The 18,629-nt window shown below is 42.1% G+C and overlaps 1 protein-coding gene across 5 annotated transcripts in view; it reads right to left on the bottom strand.

The window, feature by feature from the left end:
* CCDC71 (coiled-coil domain containing 71) overlaps positions 1–18,629 on the bottom strand; it is a 161,088-nt gene that overhangs the window by 104,641 nt on the left and 37,818 nt on the right. For 2 of the 5 annotated variants that reach the window (XM_068252624.1, XM_068252622.1), the window contains exon 1: positions 3,367–3,437. The exons of 2 other annotated variants lie outside the window; for them this stretch is intronic. The gene's annotated coding sequence lies outside the window, so the exon portion shown is untranslated. Of the gene's footprint in view, positions 1–230; positions 249–3,366; positions 3,438–18,629 lie in introns of those variants that run through there. One more of the 5 variants, XM_068252625.1, reaches the window with a different exon arrangement.

The following is an 18,629-nucleotide window of genomic DNA, read 5'->3' as shown; positions in this document are numbered from 1 at the left end:
TAAGATGTGACTGCCCATCCAATTATTATATAATGTCTATGGCCACTTTAAATCATCATAATTTGAGCAGGCCTCTGTGACTATGTACTATCTCACTGCTAATAAAGCCAGCAGAGGAGGCACAGCCTAGAAAATGGCACCACTCCCCCTCCCCCACTATCTATCTATCTAATTTCTTAATCTGACACTCCCATTATTACCCAAGAGAATGGTGAAAGGCTCAGCCATACCTCCTCTTCCCTTTGTTTCCTTCCAGTAGGACGAAGGCCACAGTTGCTCAGTGTGTGCTGTCAGGGAAATGTATCAAAGCAACAGCCACAGGATTTCTTAAGAGCAGTGAGTAATACTGCCTCCCCTCCCCCCACTGAGTGATGCAGTATTTTTCCGTCTCCTCCCCCCACACACACTGAGCTGTGGCCACACTGCCTGGAGCTCACATACTGAGTGTGATCACTGGCAGTTACCTCACTACACTGTCTTCTTTCCATAACACAGTCCCTGGCCTTGCTGCTGCTGGTGGGGGAGGGACGCACATGTCACTGGGATTGTGCTGCAGCTGGGAGGGGAGCTGTAGATGTGCAAAAACACCTCAGCTTATGTAAAAATATTCCTTGTACCGCAGCAAATCCTTCCAGGCGAGGCATTAGCAAGGCCCCAGCAGCACAATTACAGGGCCTGTGTCTGCTCCTCAGTCCTCTGCTACCAATGGATGGATTGCTGGTTAGTAGTAACCCTTTCCTGGCATTACACCGGAAATAACTGTTTTTCCAGGATTTGTATTCAATTTAAAATCATATAAACTGAGAACGGAGAACAGAAATAGTTAACCCCTAATACAAATAATGTAATTATTGTCCTAGGTTTCTAAAAAGTGTCATTGGAGGCCCCAGAGTAAGGAAATGAAAATTGTGATGAAAAATTAGTTTTGTAAACACGTCAACATTTTTCTCAGTAAATATAGTTTGCATGGGACTATTGATGTGAAATTTGTAAGTAATTCTCAAATGCAAAAAAATGAAAATAAATAAATCAAATTAATACAATACAAATGAAAAAATAAAAAATATAAAATAAAATATATGCCTAAAGAATAATTGGTACTTATCCGTTAGCCGGGCGCATCCTCTAGGTGGCGACAAAACTCCACCAGAGTTACATCTTTCCCTACTATCCATGTCGGCCTGGAGGGGGAATAGTAATTAGCGCCACCTGCCGGATGCGCCCGGCTAACGGATAAGTACCGAATAATTTATCTTGTAATGTGGAGAGGTGTTCTAAACCCTACAATAATACATACACATACTGTATACCCATATATACTATTTGTACATTTAATATATCTGGTAAAATAAGTTTTGAACACGTCAACAATTTTGTCCAGTAAATATTTTTGTAATGGGGCTATTTGCATACTATCAGTAAGGACTCGCTCACACCAGAGGCGTTTTGGCCAATTTTAAGCGCAAGCGTTTTTTCAAAAACGCCCTGAAAGCGGCTACATCAGGCTTCTCTATAGTGTAGTTTAGATTTAAACTTTCTGTCCGTGTTCAGGTCAGAAAAGTGGTGCCTGAGCCATTTATGAGGCGATGTTGCCTCACTGAAAGGTATAGGAAAAACGCAAACGCTCACAAAATCGCTTTGTGCAGCGATTGGGTTCGCGGTTTTAAGGTAATGCTTAGTCAGTCACTGGATGGGAGCATGAAGATTAGGCAAGTTAGGTTCACTCAGATGCATAGCATGGGTGCACAGTAATGGAGGTGCATGATCAGGTAGGACACAAAAGGAGGAGTACCCTGCCCAAAGGCTTACAATCTAGAGGGAGAGGTAGGGACATGAAAGGTACGGACCAGAGTTCAGCTGCGGGTTTAGAGCACTTGTGATGGGGGGTAGGCCAGAGTGAAAAGGTGAGTTTTGAGGGCCTTCTTGAAGGTGTTGAAGGAGGGGGCTGCTCTAATGGGTGGAGATGGGGAGTTCCATAGTGTTGGAGCGGCTCTTGAGAAGTCCTGGAGGCATGCATGAGACTGGGTGATGCGGGGGACGGTCAGGCGAAGTTCATTGGAGGAGCGGAGTGAGCGGCTAGGTGTGTATCTCTGAGTAAGATCAGAAATGTACATTGTATTTATTCCTCTCCGGATCAAAGAGTTCACTTCCTGACTGGCTGACGTCAGGAAGTGAAAAACCGCAATCACTCGGCAAAACCGATTAGAAAAACGGTAAAAAAAAACAGCGCGCAGGTAATCGCCTGGAATCGAAAAAAAAAACGCTTCAAAAACCGGCCAACGCGGAGGGACACACGGACATTAGCAATGTGAACGAGGCCAAACTTTCCAAGTAATCCACGCTGTACTGTATGTACAAAGAAATCAAAACATTAAACAAATAAATATAATAAAAAAAACACAATAAATATATTTTTAAAATGCAAAATATAAAAAACATGGCATTGTGTAATGCGGAGATAGTATAAGATTTTGCAAACATGCAACAGCTATGAATATACATTGCTACCAGATGTAAAACAGCCCAATCAAGACCTTTGTGGAGTCCAACAGTAAGGTTTCTTCTGCATTCTGCAATATGTTAGTTGTATCCCACAGCCATTATGATAACTGGCATCACAACTAACGTTTTTCTTCTGCATTTCTTGCTTGTAGCGCATGACCTTTCATCTTTTACTTTGCCTAACCTTCACATTTTAAGATTCGTAACACTATAGCAGAAACACGGCGTTAGTCTAGTTTAGAGGACCCAGCAGGAAACCTCATAAGGATCATTTCTCCAATCACAGCACCCTCCGCATAAAGCGTTGGTGATTGCACTACGGGGGTAATGACAGAGGACGTGGGCCGCCACTGTTGGGCATTAGGAATACATTGAGGTAATTGTTTTAAATGCATTTTTCCACCTCACGCATTCTTAAAACCATCCAGGCATTTCTGTGGCCTACCTCTCCACACTTAAGGTGCGTACACACGCACTACAGAAGCCAACGACGGGTCCGTTGGACCCTCCTACTGGGCGGACTTTCAGCAGACTGTAGTGCAGACTGATAAGGCTGTTCCTGAACGATCCGCCGAGCGGATCGTTCAGGAACAGCCTTATCAATCCGCCGACAGTGCGTACACACGCACTACAGTCTGCTGAAAGTCCGCCCAGCGGGAGGGTCCGGCGGACCCGTCGTTGGCTTCTGTAGTGGCACCTTTACTCTCTACTATGACACAGCTAACGAATTCAGCAAAGTAGGGCCATCATACAAAATGTCACCTCCCCCCCCCCCCCCCCCACCTTCTGAGCATGCACTATATTCCAATCCTCCTCTTTTCATAATCAGAATACCCAAGAGCTTGGTGAAAGAATCAGCCATACCTCCTCTTCCCTTTTTTTGTTTCCAGTAGGATGAAGGCCACAGTTGCTCAGTGTTAATGTGCTGCCTGGGAATGTATCAGAGCAACAGCCACAGGGTTTCCGGAGAGCAGTGAGTAATACTGCCTCCCCTCCCCCCACTGAATGCTGCAGTATTTTTCCGTCTCCTCCACCCACACAGACTGATCTGTGGCCACACTGATTGGAGCTCACATACTGAGTGTGATCACTGGCAGTTACCTCACTACACTGTCTTCTCTCCATTACACAGTCCCTGGCCTTGCTGATGGTGGTGGTGAGAAGGGGGAAGAGGGAGAGCCTCACTGGGATTGTGTTGCAGCTGGGAGGGGAGCTGTCGATTTGCAAAAACACCTCAGCTTATGTAAAAATATTCCTTGTACCGCAGCAAATCCTTCCAGGCGAGGGATTAGCAAGGCCCCAGCAGCAAAATTACAGGGCCTGTGGCTGCTCCTCAGTCCTTCTCTACCAGTGGATGGATTGTGGGTTATGCTGGGAATACACGGTTCGTTTTTGCCTTCGTTTAAACCTTCGATTCGTTCGGTAAACGAATCGAGTGTTGAAAACGTATGTGAAAATAGTCATAATCTCATTATAGTTTCGATTAATAGACCCCAAAAACGAACGACTAGTGATCGAACATGTTTGATATTATCTCTCTTTATCCATCTAATCGAGCCATTGGTAGGCTTGATGGCTCTTCAGATCGATTATATATTCGTTTATGCTAGTCCGTCCCTGTAAAAAGGGATTTTCGTTTCGTTTCTTTGCAGCCTTCGATCATTGGAAAAACGAAACCATCAGAATCGAAAAAAAAAACGAAACCGTGGGTGGTGATATTAACCGTATGATCGATTATTTCGGGATCGAAAAGGACAAAAGGCACAATCGAAACGAAGGTTTAAACGAAGGCAAAAACGAACCGTGTATTCCCAGCATAAGTAGTAACCCTTTCCTGGCATTACACCGGAAATATAACAACTGCATGTTTATATCTATAACTGTTGTAAGTATTGTCCTATATTTCTAAAACGTGTCACTGGAGATCCCAGAGACAGGAAGTGAGAGAGAGCAATAAACATTTTGTTTTGTAAACACGTCAGCATTTTTCTCAGTAAATATACTGTGAAAATAACATAATGAATAAAATTGCTTATTTTTTACAATATTCTTTTGTAAATTATTTAGTCGGTGTTTGCCTATTGTGAAATCTTTCCTCTCCCGGATTTACATACTGAAATGTATCACTGGTGGCGACATCTTTAGTCCTGTCAGGTGATCTGTGCAGAATGTTTCGTGACTGAGAGTAGGGATGTTCGGAAATGCCAATTTCCGATTCCGCGGTAAATCCGCATTCCGCCATTGCCAATTACCGATTCCGCTTTCCGCTACCAATTTCCGCATTCCAATGCGGAATTTCCGCCGGAAATCGCGGAAATTCCGCCCGACTTTAACATTGATTTTCTCAAAAACTAAAAAAGTCTTTTTGAAAACTTTTTTTTGCATCTTGTTCACAAGATTCTGTTTAATAAACCCTGACAAATGGTGTTTCTAGGACTTACGGGGGCTTTGGTATTAACCGCTAAAGTCGGCGGATTTTTACTGTAATGTAAAATGCAGAAAATAGGCAGATGCAGATTTTCTGCATTTTACATTACAGTAAAAATCCGCTGACTTTAGCGGTTAATAGCAAAGCCTCCAAAACGCCTAGAAACACCAAATTTTTAGGGTTTATTAAACTGAATCTTGTGAACAAGATGCAAAAAAAGTTTTCAAAAAGACCTTACAGTTTTTGAGAAAATCGATGTTAAAGTTGGCAGAAATTTCTGCGATTTCCGGCGGAAATCCGCCTACCGCACTTACATTACCAATTTCTGCATTCCGATGCGGAAATGCAATTTTTGATCGGAATTTCGGAAATTGCATTTCCGCGGAATCCGAATGAGCATCCCTAACTGAGAGTTCTATGCACAGAGGGAGATGCTGCTTGCTTGGCATCTCCCACAATGCAACGAGGTTCACAGACAGCAGACTGTCAGGACCATGGTCACGACATCACACTGTGGGAGGAGTTTAACTACAATTTCAGCTATACAGGCCAGCCTAACGATCTATTCAAGAAAAGGTAAAGATTTTTCATGGGAAAGGGGGACTGACTGGGATGAAGTTTAATCCTGGGTTTAAATTCCTCTTAATGGGGCTACTGGTATGAAATGTGCACTATGTTGGTAACAAGTACAACCCAAGTGCTCCACAAATAAAATAAATATAAATAAGTCAAATAAGTATAATACAGATACAAGAAAAAAAAATAGGCAATACATTATTTTAAAATAATTTATAAAGCATCTTGTAATGTGGGAAGGGTACAAAATTCTGCAAATGTGACAGGAGGTGACAGAACAATCAAATTTGACAGGTGTTCTAAACTTACAACACATGCATGAGTAAAATAATACATACACCTAAACACACACACATATACAGCGGGAAAAATAAGCCCTCAACACGTCAACATGTTTTTCAGTAAATATATTTTTGTAATGGGGCTATTGACATGAAATTTGCTCCAGATGTCATTAACTACCCACGTAATTCACCATATAGTACAAAAAAATTGAAACACTAAATAAATACAATAAAAAAGCACAATAAATATATATATTTTTTAAATCAACAGGCTATGCATTACCTTCAAAAATAATCCACAAGGCATTTTGCAATGTAGAAATAGTATAAGATTTTGCAAACATAATAAGGTTTCGGCTATGGATCTATATTGCAACCAGATGAAAAACAGCCCATTAAGGACCTTTGTGGTATTCAACAGTAACGTGTCTTCTGCAGTATGTAATATGTTAGTTGTATCCCACAGCCTTCATGATACCTGGTATCACATCTAACTTTTCTTCTTCTGATTATCTGCACATGCGCAATACGCCCTTCTTCGTGCTTGAAGTGGAGCAAGGCCTTGATCAGATTTCTGACAAGCCCTTGTCAGAAATCTTTGGGGGGGTACAGGAGTGACAGCAGGGGACCGGAGGATGCTGTGGGAAGCCTCTACAGGATCCAGAGGCTTCCCTCTTCTTAAAGTAATCCTGTGTGGAAGAAAACTGCTCCTGGGGGTATTTACCTCAGGAGAGGGGAAACTTTGGATTCTGATGATGCTTCCCCCATTCTCTTCAGGCTCAGGGATCCAGCGCTGGCAGCCCGCGAACAGCGTGCGGCAATATTTACCAATCCTCGCTTCTGTGTAGGTGCAGTACAAGGTACCCCATGAAATGCCTGGACAGTAGAGCGGACCCAATCGGGCTTGGATATTTCTGCCAGAGCCCGAGGGGAAGCTTGTACTGCGCTTGTGCAGGTGCAAGGATTGGTAAATATTGCCACATGCTGAAGCCCCTACTGCACCTGCGTTGCCCACCTACAAGCTTATCGATGGATTTTCGGGGGCAGTCAGCACTGGATCCCCAAGACTGAAGAAGACAGGGGAAGCCTCATCAGGGTCCAAAGGCTTCCTCCTGCCGAGTTAAGTACCCCATAGGGGCACTTTTTTCCTTAATGGTTATCTTTAAGTATCTGCTTCTTGACCTGAGGTTAAGTCCGAGTACACTTTAAAAGCTAGAGACTAAAAACACACACATATAATGTCAGGGCCTTTCTCACCTTCCAAAGTGCAAACACACTTGCTTGTGTACAGAAGCTATTATTATTATTTAGTATTTATATAGCGATGACATCTTATGCAGCGCTGTATAGAGTATATATTGTCTTGTCACTTAACTGTACCTCAGAGGGGCTCACATTCTAATCCCTACCATAGTCATATGTCTATGTATGTATTGTGTAGTGAATGTATCAAAGTCTGAGGTCAATTTAGGGGGAAGCCAATTAACTTATCTGTATGTTTTTGGGATGTAGGAGGAAACTAGAGTGCCCGTAGGAAACCCACACAGACACGGGGAGAACATACAAACTCCTTGCAGATGTTGACCTGGCTGGGATTCGAATCTGGGACCCAGCGTTGCAAGGCGAGAGCGCTAACCACTACGCCACCATGCTGCTCAGAAGCTATGACTATATATAGATCTTCTAATGGCTGGATGCAACAATCAGGTGTTCTCTAATCTCAATGGCCACTTTAAATCATCCAGGCATTGATAATAGAGTAACCAAGCAGCTCGGTGACCCAAAACCACAAGGAAAGTATAGGGGACTAAAAGAAACCAAAAAGACCTCCAACTAAAAAGCAACACATAAGTTCTGTTTTAAGAAGGCAAAACACACTAAGCAAGGCATTGATGTGGCCTAACTCACTACACTGACTGTCTACTAACTCACATCTAAGGAATCCAGAAAAGGAGGCATACAAAATGGCGCCTCCTTCCCTTCCCCAGTCAGAGCATGCACTGGCCCTGTTTCAATCCTCCTTGCCTGACGACTTTTCATAATCCGACACCCACATGAATACCCAAGAGATTGGTGTGCAAGGCTCAGCCATACCTCTTTCACAGGACGAAGGCCACAGTTGCTCAATGTTAATGTGCTGCCAGGAAATGTATCAAAGCAACAGCCACAGGGTTTCCAGGGAGCAGTAAGTAATACTGCCTCCCTTCCCCCCACTGAGTGATGCAGTATTCTCCTGCCCCAAGCACACACTGAGCTGTGGCCACTCTGCCTGGAGCTCACATACTGAGTGTGATCACTGGCAGTTACCTCACTACACTGTCTTCTCTCCTTACACAGTCCCTGACCTTGCTGCTGCTGCTGCTGGAGAGGGAGGGACATACAAGTCACTGGGATTGTGCTGCAGCTGGGAGGTGAGCTGTAGATTTGCAAAAACACCTCAGCTTATGTAACAATATTCCTTGTACTGCAGCAAATCCTTCCAGGCGAGGCATTAGCAAGGCCCCAGCAGCACAATTACAGGGCCTGTGTCTGCTCCTTGGTCCTCCTCTACCAGTGGATGGATTGTGGGTTAGTAGTAACCCTTTCCTGGCTTTACACTAGAAATACAACAACTGCATGTTTTGTTTATATCTACAGTGTTCTCCCCAGAATTTTTTTCCAGGTAGGTGGCATGAAAAAGTAGCCGGGTGGCGTGAAAAAGTAGCCGGGTGGGGCAATATGAGAGAATGCTGGGCTGGTGCTTCTGTGCCCAACTCTGCTTATAGCATAGGAAAAGATGAACCGATGACAGCCGGGTGCTCACCAAAAGTAGCTGGGTGGAGCGCCTGGCTAAAAGAGCCCGGTGAGAACACTGATCTAGTAGCAGTAGAATATTGTACCGTGTTAGCCATCAGTAAAAGCAAGAAGTTTTGAATCAGGATGATACCATTTATTGGCTAACTTATAGATACATAAGAGTAAGCTTTCGGATATTGAGCCTTCGTCAGACTTCTTATGTTTATATCTATAACTGATGTTGTGTGCCTTTTGTTTTCCAGGATTTGTTTTAATTTTAAAATATGATAAGTTTTGTCCTACATGTCTAAAACATGTCATTAGAGGACCCGGAAACAGGAAGTGAAAACACGTCAACATTTTTCTCAGTAAATATACTCTTAAAGGGAACCTGAAGCGAGGACAATAATTTAAAATAAACACATGACGTAGCTGCAAATGAATATTACATACTAACTTCACCGACAGTTCCTCTCAGAAGCTCAACATGTTCTTCTTACAGTGATTCCTTCCAGTTCTGACAATATTTTGTCAGAACTGAAATATACCAGTTGCTGTCAGTTATATATCAGCCGCTGTCAGTTACAGCTGAATGTGCAAGGTAATGTCCATGTTTCCCTATGGCTCAAGTGGGTGATATTACAGTTTAACAGTGTGCTGACCAGGAAGCTGTTATGGGGTAATGGCCATTTTTAAAATGGAGGACAGAGAATTCCATTGATCACAGTGAACAAATGGGACGTAGGAGAGGAGAAAGCGTTTGAGTATTAGATTACACGGGAGGTAAGTATGACCTGTGTATGGTTATTTTGACTTTTTATTTTTAGTTCAGGTTCTCTTTAACCTCCTTGGCGGTTAATTTTTTTTTGCAAATGGGCAAAAAAATCGTTTTTTTTAATTTATTTTTTGTTTCATGTAAAGCTACCAGAGTGGTAGCTACATGAAACACCACTAGAGGGCGCATGTGGCCCTCTAGTGCGATCGTCGCCGGCATCAATAGCAAACAGGGGAGCGCGTATATAACGCGTTCCCCTGTTTGGCTTCTCCTGTCGCCATGGCGACGATCGGCATGATGTCATGGACGTCAGCCGACGTCCTGACGTCATGCGCACTCGATCCAGCCCACAGCGCTGCCCGCAGAGCGGCGGCGATCGAGCTGTGCGCGCGGCTAGCAAAGTGCTGGCTGCGCGCACAGCACTTTGAATGGGGCGAATCGCCCCAGCAGGCCCTGAGAAATCCTCCTGCGCGGCATAGCCCGAGCTCAGCTCGGGCTTACCGCCAGGGAGGTTAAAGAACATCCGAGGTGAGAATAAACTGATGAGAAAAACAATAGTATCCACCCTCCTTCTCCTAAAAATGACTTTTTTTTTAGATATCCCACAGTTTTATTTTATATTTAAATCTAGTTTTTACGTTTTTACTGTTTCATTGCCTCTGCTCAATGGCACCTTCATTGAAGTATACCAGAGCTCAAATTTATGAATTATTGACCCTTTTTTATCTCTTTCCTGCTCTCAGAAGCCATTTACTGACAGAAAAGTGTTTTATGGCTGTAATTACTAATCAGTGAGGGTTATGCTATAGTCTGACCCAGGCCGACCCGGACAGAAACTGTCACTTGCATACCTGATTTATAACTCTTTCAGGCAGAGAAAGAAAAAAAAGGAACACAGCATAGTTATTTGTGTGCTAGGCACTGTACATACACATTATTATTATTTATTTATTTATAAAGCGCCAACATATTCTGTGGCGCTGCACAATGTAAGAAAACAAACATCGATACATAACGATACAGACAATGATATACATCATATATGGACATTGGTACAAAATACAGAACTGGTGATTACAATAACAGATTTAACATGATGACTAAAATGTATAACAGAGTGCAAGCTATTAAATGAATAACATTCCAAGACACAAAAGGGTGAGAGCCCTGCCCTTGCGAGCTTACAATCTAAAGGAATGGGGTGGAAACAAGAGGTGGGGGAAGTACACAGTATATATACACGCAGAGCGTGATTGGGATATTTAGTAAGGAGTAAAACTAGACGCGAGGTTGAAGGGTGTATGGCCTAAGCTAGAGCATATGCTTGTCGGAAAAGGTGGTTTTTTGAGGAAGCATGTAAAGATTTTAAAGGTGGGAGAGTGGCGGATGTGCTCTGAAAGGGCATTCCAGAGGAGGGGTGAGGCACGTGAGAAGTCTTGTACACGTGAATGTGAGAAGGTAATTGTAGAAGAGGATGAAAGAAGCTTGTGTGCAGATCTGAGATTGCGGTTGGGTTGGTATCTGGAAACTAGTGAGGAGATGTACAGGGGACAGAGATCGTGGAGAGCTTTGTAGGTTAGGGTTAAGAGTTTGAACTGGATCCTCTGGTTAATTGCTAGCCAGTGAAGAGCTTGACATAGAGGGGACACATGTCTATCTCATCATGTAACATGTCACCTCCGTTGTCCTTTCAAGTGGGATTGTCACCATAAAAATCAAATTCCAACAGCAACTGGTCTGAGTGTATTAAGTGATAAAGATGCTAATCCTGCATTAAAAACTTTCAAAACTTTTTCTGCTGTTATGATTTTGAGTTATCACATATTTTAGGAGCAATGGCCCTTTAATAGCCCGTTGCCAAACAGTTGCATGCTGGGGGTTCTTTTTATCTATAATATATTCCTCCTCTTCCCTTTATTTCCCTGGCTAGCTGACTAGCTGAAATCTGATCCCCTGTTTACAAGGAAGGCAGAGGTGACTCAGCGATTGGAAGAGAAAAGAAAAAAAGCTAAGGAAAGAATGACATCAGGATTTAGCCTCAAACTGTGGGCAAAAGACAGGGCCCCCAGCCCCCCACCAGAAACAGAATTCTCTTAATTTACTATATAAAATTCACTGAAATCAAAACGTGGACAGTACAATACATATATTATGTAAGTAGATCAAGTATTTATCTACCTATATATGTGTTTTTTTTCCTGGCATAGTATGGCTAATCCTACGGCTTTAATGGGGCTATTGGCATGATATTTGCACCATGTTGGTAACAACCTAAGTAATTCACAAACTACAAAGAGATGAAAATAAATAAATAAATCAAATCAATACAATACAAATAAAATAAAAAATAGACTATACATTCTCTTAAAATAATTTATAAAGTATCCAGTCATGTGGAAAGGGTATACAATTCTGCACATGTGATAAGGTTTGACAGGAGTACACAGAGCAATCAAAATTGACAGGTATTCTAAACCTAAAGCACGCTTGAAGAAAATAATACAGTATATACACCTACACACACACAAACATATACAGTAGAATAAGCCCTCAACACATCAATGTTTTCTTCAGTAAATATTTTTGTAATAGGGCTATTGACATGAAATTAGCACCAGATGTCGGAAACTACCAACGTAATCCACACATATAGTTCAACAAAAATCGAAACACTAAATAAATATCATAAAAAAAACACAATAAATATATTTAAAAAAAATGCAAAATAAAAAATAGACTATGCATTTCCTTTAAAAATTATTCATGTGGCATTCTGTAACGTGGAAATAGTATAAGATTTAGTATAAGATACATAATAAGGTATTGGCTATGGATCTATATTCCTGCCAGATGAAAAACAGCCCATTCAGGACCTTTGTTGTATCTAACAGTAACGCGTCCTCTGCATTATGTAATATTTTAGTTGTATCCCACAAATGTTGTCAATCATACTTGGCATTACACCTAACTCTTTTTATTCTGCATTTCTTGCTTGTAGTTGGTGAACTTTTACTTATGCCTTTAAGGTCCACACACACACACGTCGGATTTTTTTAAACGACGGGTCGTTTGGACGTCCCGTCGTTCAGTCGTCCGGACGTCAAATCGGGCATGTGTACAGTCCGTCGTTCAGGTGATAAGACTGGTCTTGAGCGATCCCGTCGTTTAAAAAAACGTGTGTATGGGGCTTTACTGTAAAGGTGCCTATTACTGGTCCAATCTTTAGTGAACAATGGTATTTTCGTTCAGGTTATTCAGATTATATTGGATGAAAACAGACAAGCTCTGTCGTGTTTCTGCTTGGCTGATTTTTCTTTCATAGATATCAACAAGACAAATAACATTTATATTGCGCTTTTCTCTTGGCGGACTCAAAGCGCCAGAGCTGCAGCCACTAGGACGCGCTCTATAGGCAGTAGCAGTGTTAGGGAGTCTTGTCTAAGGTCTCCTTACTGAATAGGTGCTGGCTTACTGAACAGGAAGAGCTGAATTTAAACCCTGGTCTCCTGTGTCAGAGGCGGAGCTCTTCACCAGCACATTATCCAGCCTCTAAAGATATGGTATTAAGATATGATCTTAATTGGTCAAGAATTAATTGCAAGTTGAATTTTTTCGTGATGTAGATCGATTAAATATGCTCTTTTCTTTCAATCTGATGGACCGTATCGAGAATATGATAGTTCATTAGAAATTGTATTTTTAGTGGGCACCTTTGCCTTCATATTTTTAGAACTGTAACACAATAGCATGCAAGAAGACAGCTAAGGCTATATATATATACTAGCTGATGGCCCGGCATTGCCCAGGTATGTATTTGGCTGATGTTGGCTCCACCCACTTTCTCTAACCCTAACACACAATTACTCAATGACCTAGTTTGTGAGCTTTGCGGTCTTTGGCATCAATAATTTGCACTGAAATGAAACAAATCTGATTGGCTGTTTGTGGCTCCACCCCCTTTTCTGAATTTGATCCCACAGTCACCCAATTACCAACTCTACCAGATTTGAGGCTTGTGCCATTAACAGTGCAAGAATGGCAGCAATTAAATATTCCCCTTGAAAATCAATAGGTGAATTTTAATTGGCTTTTGTAGGCCCCACCCACCTTTCTGAATATTAATCCCAGTCACCCAGTGACCAACTGTGCAAAGTTTGAGAGCCCTGCCATTAACAGTGTAAGAACGGCTGCCGTTTACAATTTCCCAGTGAAATTTGTATTTGTCTCCGCCCACTTTTTGGTTATGGGGATAAAAAGTATCCTATATGTTATTCCAGGTAATGTACTATGTGTGTGCCAAATTTCATTCAAATCCGTTCAGCCATTGTTGTGTGATTGAGTAACAAACATCCAAACTTTCGCATTTATATTAGTAAAATACAGTGATACCATTATTGCACTGCCCAGCATGCAGCCTCACCCACCACTGGTACGATAATGGTGTAGACTAGAAGAGGAAAATGAACTGGGTTCAGGCACATATAACTTAGGTATTATGAAAATATTTTGTTATCTGATCAGGAAGGAACACTTTGGCCATCCACTGACAATCCCCTAGGACACATTGCCCAATGAGAATGTTTTTGTGGGAACTCTATAAGTAGTTCTAGCAGCATGATGCCACTCATACTGTATGTCTAAGCCCCATCCCTTTATGTGGAGCTACTTTCTTAGTGATAAAGTGACACCTGAAAAATCTGTTTGGGCATTAAAAGTTTAAAGTGAGTACTTTACTAAATTTAAAGTAAACCTATACCGATGCTTGGGCTAAAAATGAAATACCTAAATAGAGAAAAGCCTCTGGATATTTATAGAGCCTTCCTGGGCCCTCCTCACTCCAGCCACCGCTTACCTGGACCCTCCAGAAGATCCAGGGCTGTGCTGCACCCGCGTGAGCACAGCTACGTCTGCACAGCAGCACGGAGCCATAGTCAAGCAGGTGCAGTACAGCCTCACTCGTGTTTGAAGAGAATCGAGGCCTTGATCACATTTCTGACAAGCCCTTGTCAGAAATTTTTGGGGAGTCCACGAGTGACAACAGGGGACCAGAGGATGCCGTGGGAAGCCTCTACAGAATCCAGAGGCTTCCCCCTTCCAAGGTAAGTACACCATAGGGGCACTTTTTTCTTACAGATTCTCTTTAAACAAAACCTGTAATTACAAAAAAAAAAATCCCTCTGGGGCATACTTACCTCGGGAGGGGGAAGCCTCTGTATCCTAACAAGGCTTCCCCCGTCCTCCTCCGTTAGCCTGTCCGGGTCCCCCGAAGTGCGGCGAGGTAAATATTTACCTCTCTGCTATCCTGTGCAGGCGTACTAGCGGCTTTTCATTCGGTTAAGACAGAAATAGCCGAACCTGATCGATCCACTCTACTGCGCAGGCGCGAGTCCTTTTGCGTTTGCGCAGTAGAACGGATACTATCGGGCATGGCTATTTCCGCCTAACCCAAAGGAAGAGCCACTACTGCGCCTGCGCTGGATCCCGCGACGTAAATAAATAAAGCCTTGTCAGGCTTGTCGGGGGAGGATTGCGAGAGGATTCGGGAGAGCCAGCGCTGGACTGCCTGCAGCTACAGGGATGGGGGAAGCCTCATTGGGACCCTGAGGCTTCTCCCTCCCGAGGTAAGTACCCCCAAGGGGACTTTTTAAATACAGAGTCTCTTTAAGAAAGTATTTCCTTTTTGACCAGAGGTTCGGCCCGAATACACTTTAAAAACTAGAGACAAAAAACACACACTTAAAAAGAAACTCCGACCAAGAATTGAACTTTATTCCAATCAGTAGCTGATACCCCCTTTTACATGAGAAATCTATTCCTTTTCACAAACAGACCATCAGGGGCGCTGTATGGCTAATATTGTGGTGAAACCCCTCCCACAAAGAAATTCTGAGTACGTACTCTTGGCAGTTTCCTGTCTGTAAACCCTGTTGCATTGTGGGAAATAGCTGTTTTACAGCTGTTCCCAACTGCCAAAACAGCAAGCAGCAGCTACATCACTTGCCAGCAGTAAAAATGTCACCATTTGATAAATGTCAGAATATAAATCAGGGATTTAAAATATTTTACAATGGGCAAACACTGACTAAATCATTTATACATAATTATTGTAAAAAATGAAGCACTTTTTTATTACATTATTTTCACTGGAGTTCCTCTTTAATGTCTGGGCCTGTCTCACCTTCCAAAGTGCAAACACACTTGTTGGGTACTATGACTATCTATAGATCTGCTGATGGCTGGATGCAACTGCACAACCTGGAGTTCTCCAATCTCAATGGCCACTTTAAATCATCCAGGCATTTCTAAGGCCTACCTCACTACAGTACACTGACTGTCCATCTCACAGCTAAAGGATCCAGAAAAAGAGGCACAGCTTACAAAATGGCACCTCCTTCCCCTCCCCCACGGTCAAAGCATGCACTGGCCCTGTTCCAATCCCCCTTGCCGGACAGCTTTTCATAATCTGACATCCCTATTAAAACCCAAGAGATTGGTGAAAGCTCCAGCCATACCTCCTCTTCTCTTCTTCTGTTTCCGGCAGGGCGCAGGCCACAGTTGCTCAATGTTAATGTGCTGCCAGGGAACGTATCAAAGCAACAGCCACAGGGTTTCCAGGGAGCAGTGAGTAATACTGCCTCCCCTCCCCCCACTGAATGCTGCAGTTTTTCCCTGTCTCCTACCCCCACACACACTGAGCCACACTGACTGGAGCTCACATACTGAGTGTGATTACTGGCAGTTGCCTCACTACACTCTCTTCTCTCCATAACACAGTCCCTGGCCTTGCTGCTGCTGGTGGGGGAGGGATGTACAAGTCACTGGGGTTGTGCTGCAGCTGGGAGGGGAGCTGTAGAATTGCAAAAACACCTCATGTAAAAATATTCCTTGTACCGCAGCAAATCCTTCCAGGCGAGGCATTAGCAAGGCCCCAGCAGCACAATTACAGGGCCTGTGTCTGCTCCTCAGTCCTCCTCTTGCAGTGGATGGATTGTGGGTTAGGTTAGTAGTAACCCTTTCCTGGCATCACACCGAAAATACCACAACTACACAGTTATTATTATGGCCATGGGCTTTTTTTGTTCTTTTTAACTTTTTTTTTCACTTCAGATTATTATAAAATAAAAACTGAGTTTATTAACAATTATGAGTAATATAAATAAAATGTTTGTCCTATAAAAAGCTTTTGTAGTTTGTAGGAATTTATTCTAACTGCTCAAGCTAACAGAAACAGGAAGTGTGAGACAACAATACAAATATGACACGGGTTCTGTATCTCCCATAGGACAGGAAGTAGCATATGTAATAAAGTACAGTAGTGTCCCTGTTATCCAGAACTCTACTAAGCAGCAGTCTCGGCCAACCAGCACAAATTGTCGGCAGTACTCACAATGGTGCAGGCAACTTCTTAGGCTGTTTGTGGGCTCTGCTGTGCTTAAAGGCTGGGTTCCACCACGGCTAAACCAAGGTTAATATACTTTAATTTACTGTATTTTCACATTTAGTATAGTTCATGGTATGTATATATAGTACTGTATTAGCTGAGCCTTTTTTAACATTGAGTCTCAAGAGACCAAAAAGCACACTTATCCAGCAACAACCGATCACTTTTGGGGCCAGATAACCAAGACTTTACTGTACCACTAAACTGGGGTCCAAAAAATGACTGAAGCCCATGGTGGGCTAGATTACCTCTGTAGAAGAAGTGTCCTGGCGCTGCTCATTGTCCTCGGTCCACCCCCCCCCCCCCGCTCCCTATATTAAAAATCCTCCATGCAAATTATAAAACCAGGAAGTTCCCCCAAGTGGCCCCTGCGCAATTGAGAATTACACAGGCACAAGTTTTTCACAGCAGAAGCAAGTGCTCGTCTATGCAGTTCAAAACTTGCACCTGCACAGTTGCCCCATGCTGCAGGACCATATACTGCCATGTTGCCACCACTGTCCTTGCCATTAAGGTAGTGAAAGACTTTGCCTCAGATCCTACTGAGCTACTGAAAATCTCCAATGGCCAACGGGAGCGGTCAGTGTGGTGTCTGCTCCGACAGTCCACTGTGGGTTGGTATAAAGCGTTTCAACCGTAGCTTCTAAGGGAAATGCATCGGCTTGACTGGAAAAATTGCGCAAGTCGCAATTATGCGTTCTGCTTCGGACTGACAAGTGTGAATAGATCCTATTAATAACACAAAATCCATTGACTGTCCGTTTTCTGATCAAGGAAAAGGGACAAAAAAAATGTCAGTTTTGCCCTGAAGTGTAAACAGAGTAATTATGCAGTTGCAATTAAACTGGGTGTTTCATAGCTTATGGCAGCAGCTTTAGCTGTTTAACACAGAGCCAATCTGCCCAACTCCCCTCTGCTGCAACTACAGGAGCCAGCCAGCCAATGTTAGCATCTTCACTTGAAAAAAATGGAGGTGCAAGGCACAAAACAAGGTGCATTCCTAATTAATGCAAATGTACCACAATTTACAATAAAAGAAAACGGGAGGCGGAATGAGAGCTTTATGTTAAAATTTACAACACATTAATAGCACATTGTAAATACTTAAATAAAGAATGTTTTTAAAAAAAATAAATAAAATATGGAAAAATTATAAATTGTCAAATATCAAAATAAATTAAAAATAAATTAATTTAAATAATTTATAGTTTGCTAGTTATAGTTTAGTAAATCAATTTACACTAAATAATATGTATGTTGTAGTTACATTTTTATACCAGCAACAGAAATACCTTTATCATCAAATAATAATAATAACAACACATTAATAAAATATACACTCATGCTTATTTAAAACAGCCTCATTGACTCATATTATACAGAACAACGTGTAGTATTCCATAACTTGGAAGAAACATAAGAATATGAATATCCTTTCATCCAGGCAACATTATCTGGGAAATAATTAAGAAAATTGCTTTTTTTCCCCAATATTGTCAGAATTTTCTTGAGTAACAGCATAAATGTAAACACCAGTTCTTAAAATGTGTGACTAAAAGAGAGCCTTCCTTTCTAAAATGTTGCCTTAATATGCAAAGCAGTTATAAAAGATATTAACAGTTGAATTACTCCAAAATACTCTCAAATAACACACTCACAATTACCAAAATTAACTCATGTTTAGTGAACTTTTAAGTAAATATACCCTGGAGAAAATATTTTTGTTAAAATATTTGAATTTGTTTTTGTAATGATGAACCTGTACCACATGAAGCAAGCAAAAGCTAAATTTTTCCCCACATTTTTCCCATTTCCACCCTTTTAGAAAAAAAAAATTAAATTTCCAAC

The sequence above is a fragment of the Hyperolius riggenbachi genome, chromosome 9, assembly GCF_040937935.1.
Source record: "Hyperolius riggenbachi isolate aHypRig1 chromosome 9, aHypRig1.pri, whole genome shotgun sequence".
NCBI lineage: Eukaryota > Metazoa > Chordata > Amphibia > Anura > Hyperoliidae > Hyperolius > Hyperolius riggenbachi.
This window is presented reverse-complemented; position numbering and strand designations above follow the sequence as displayed.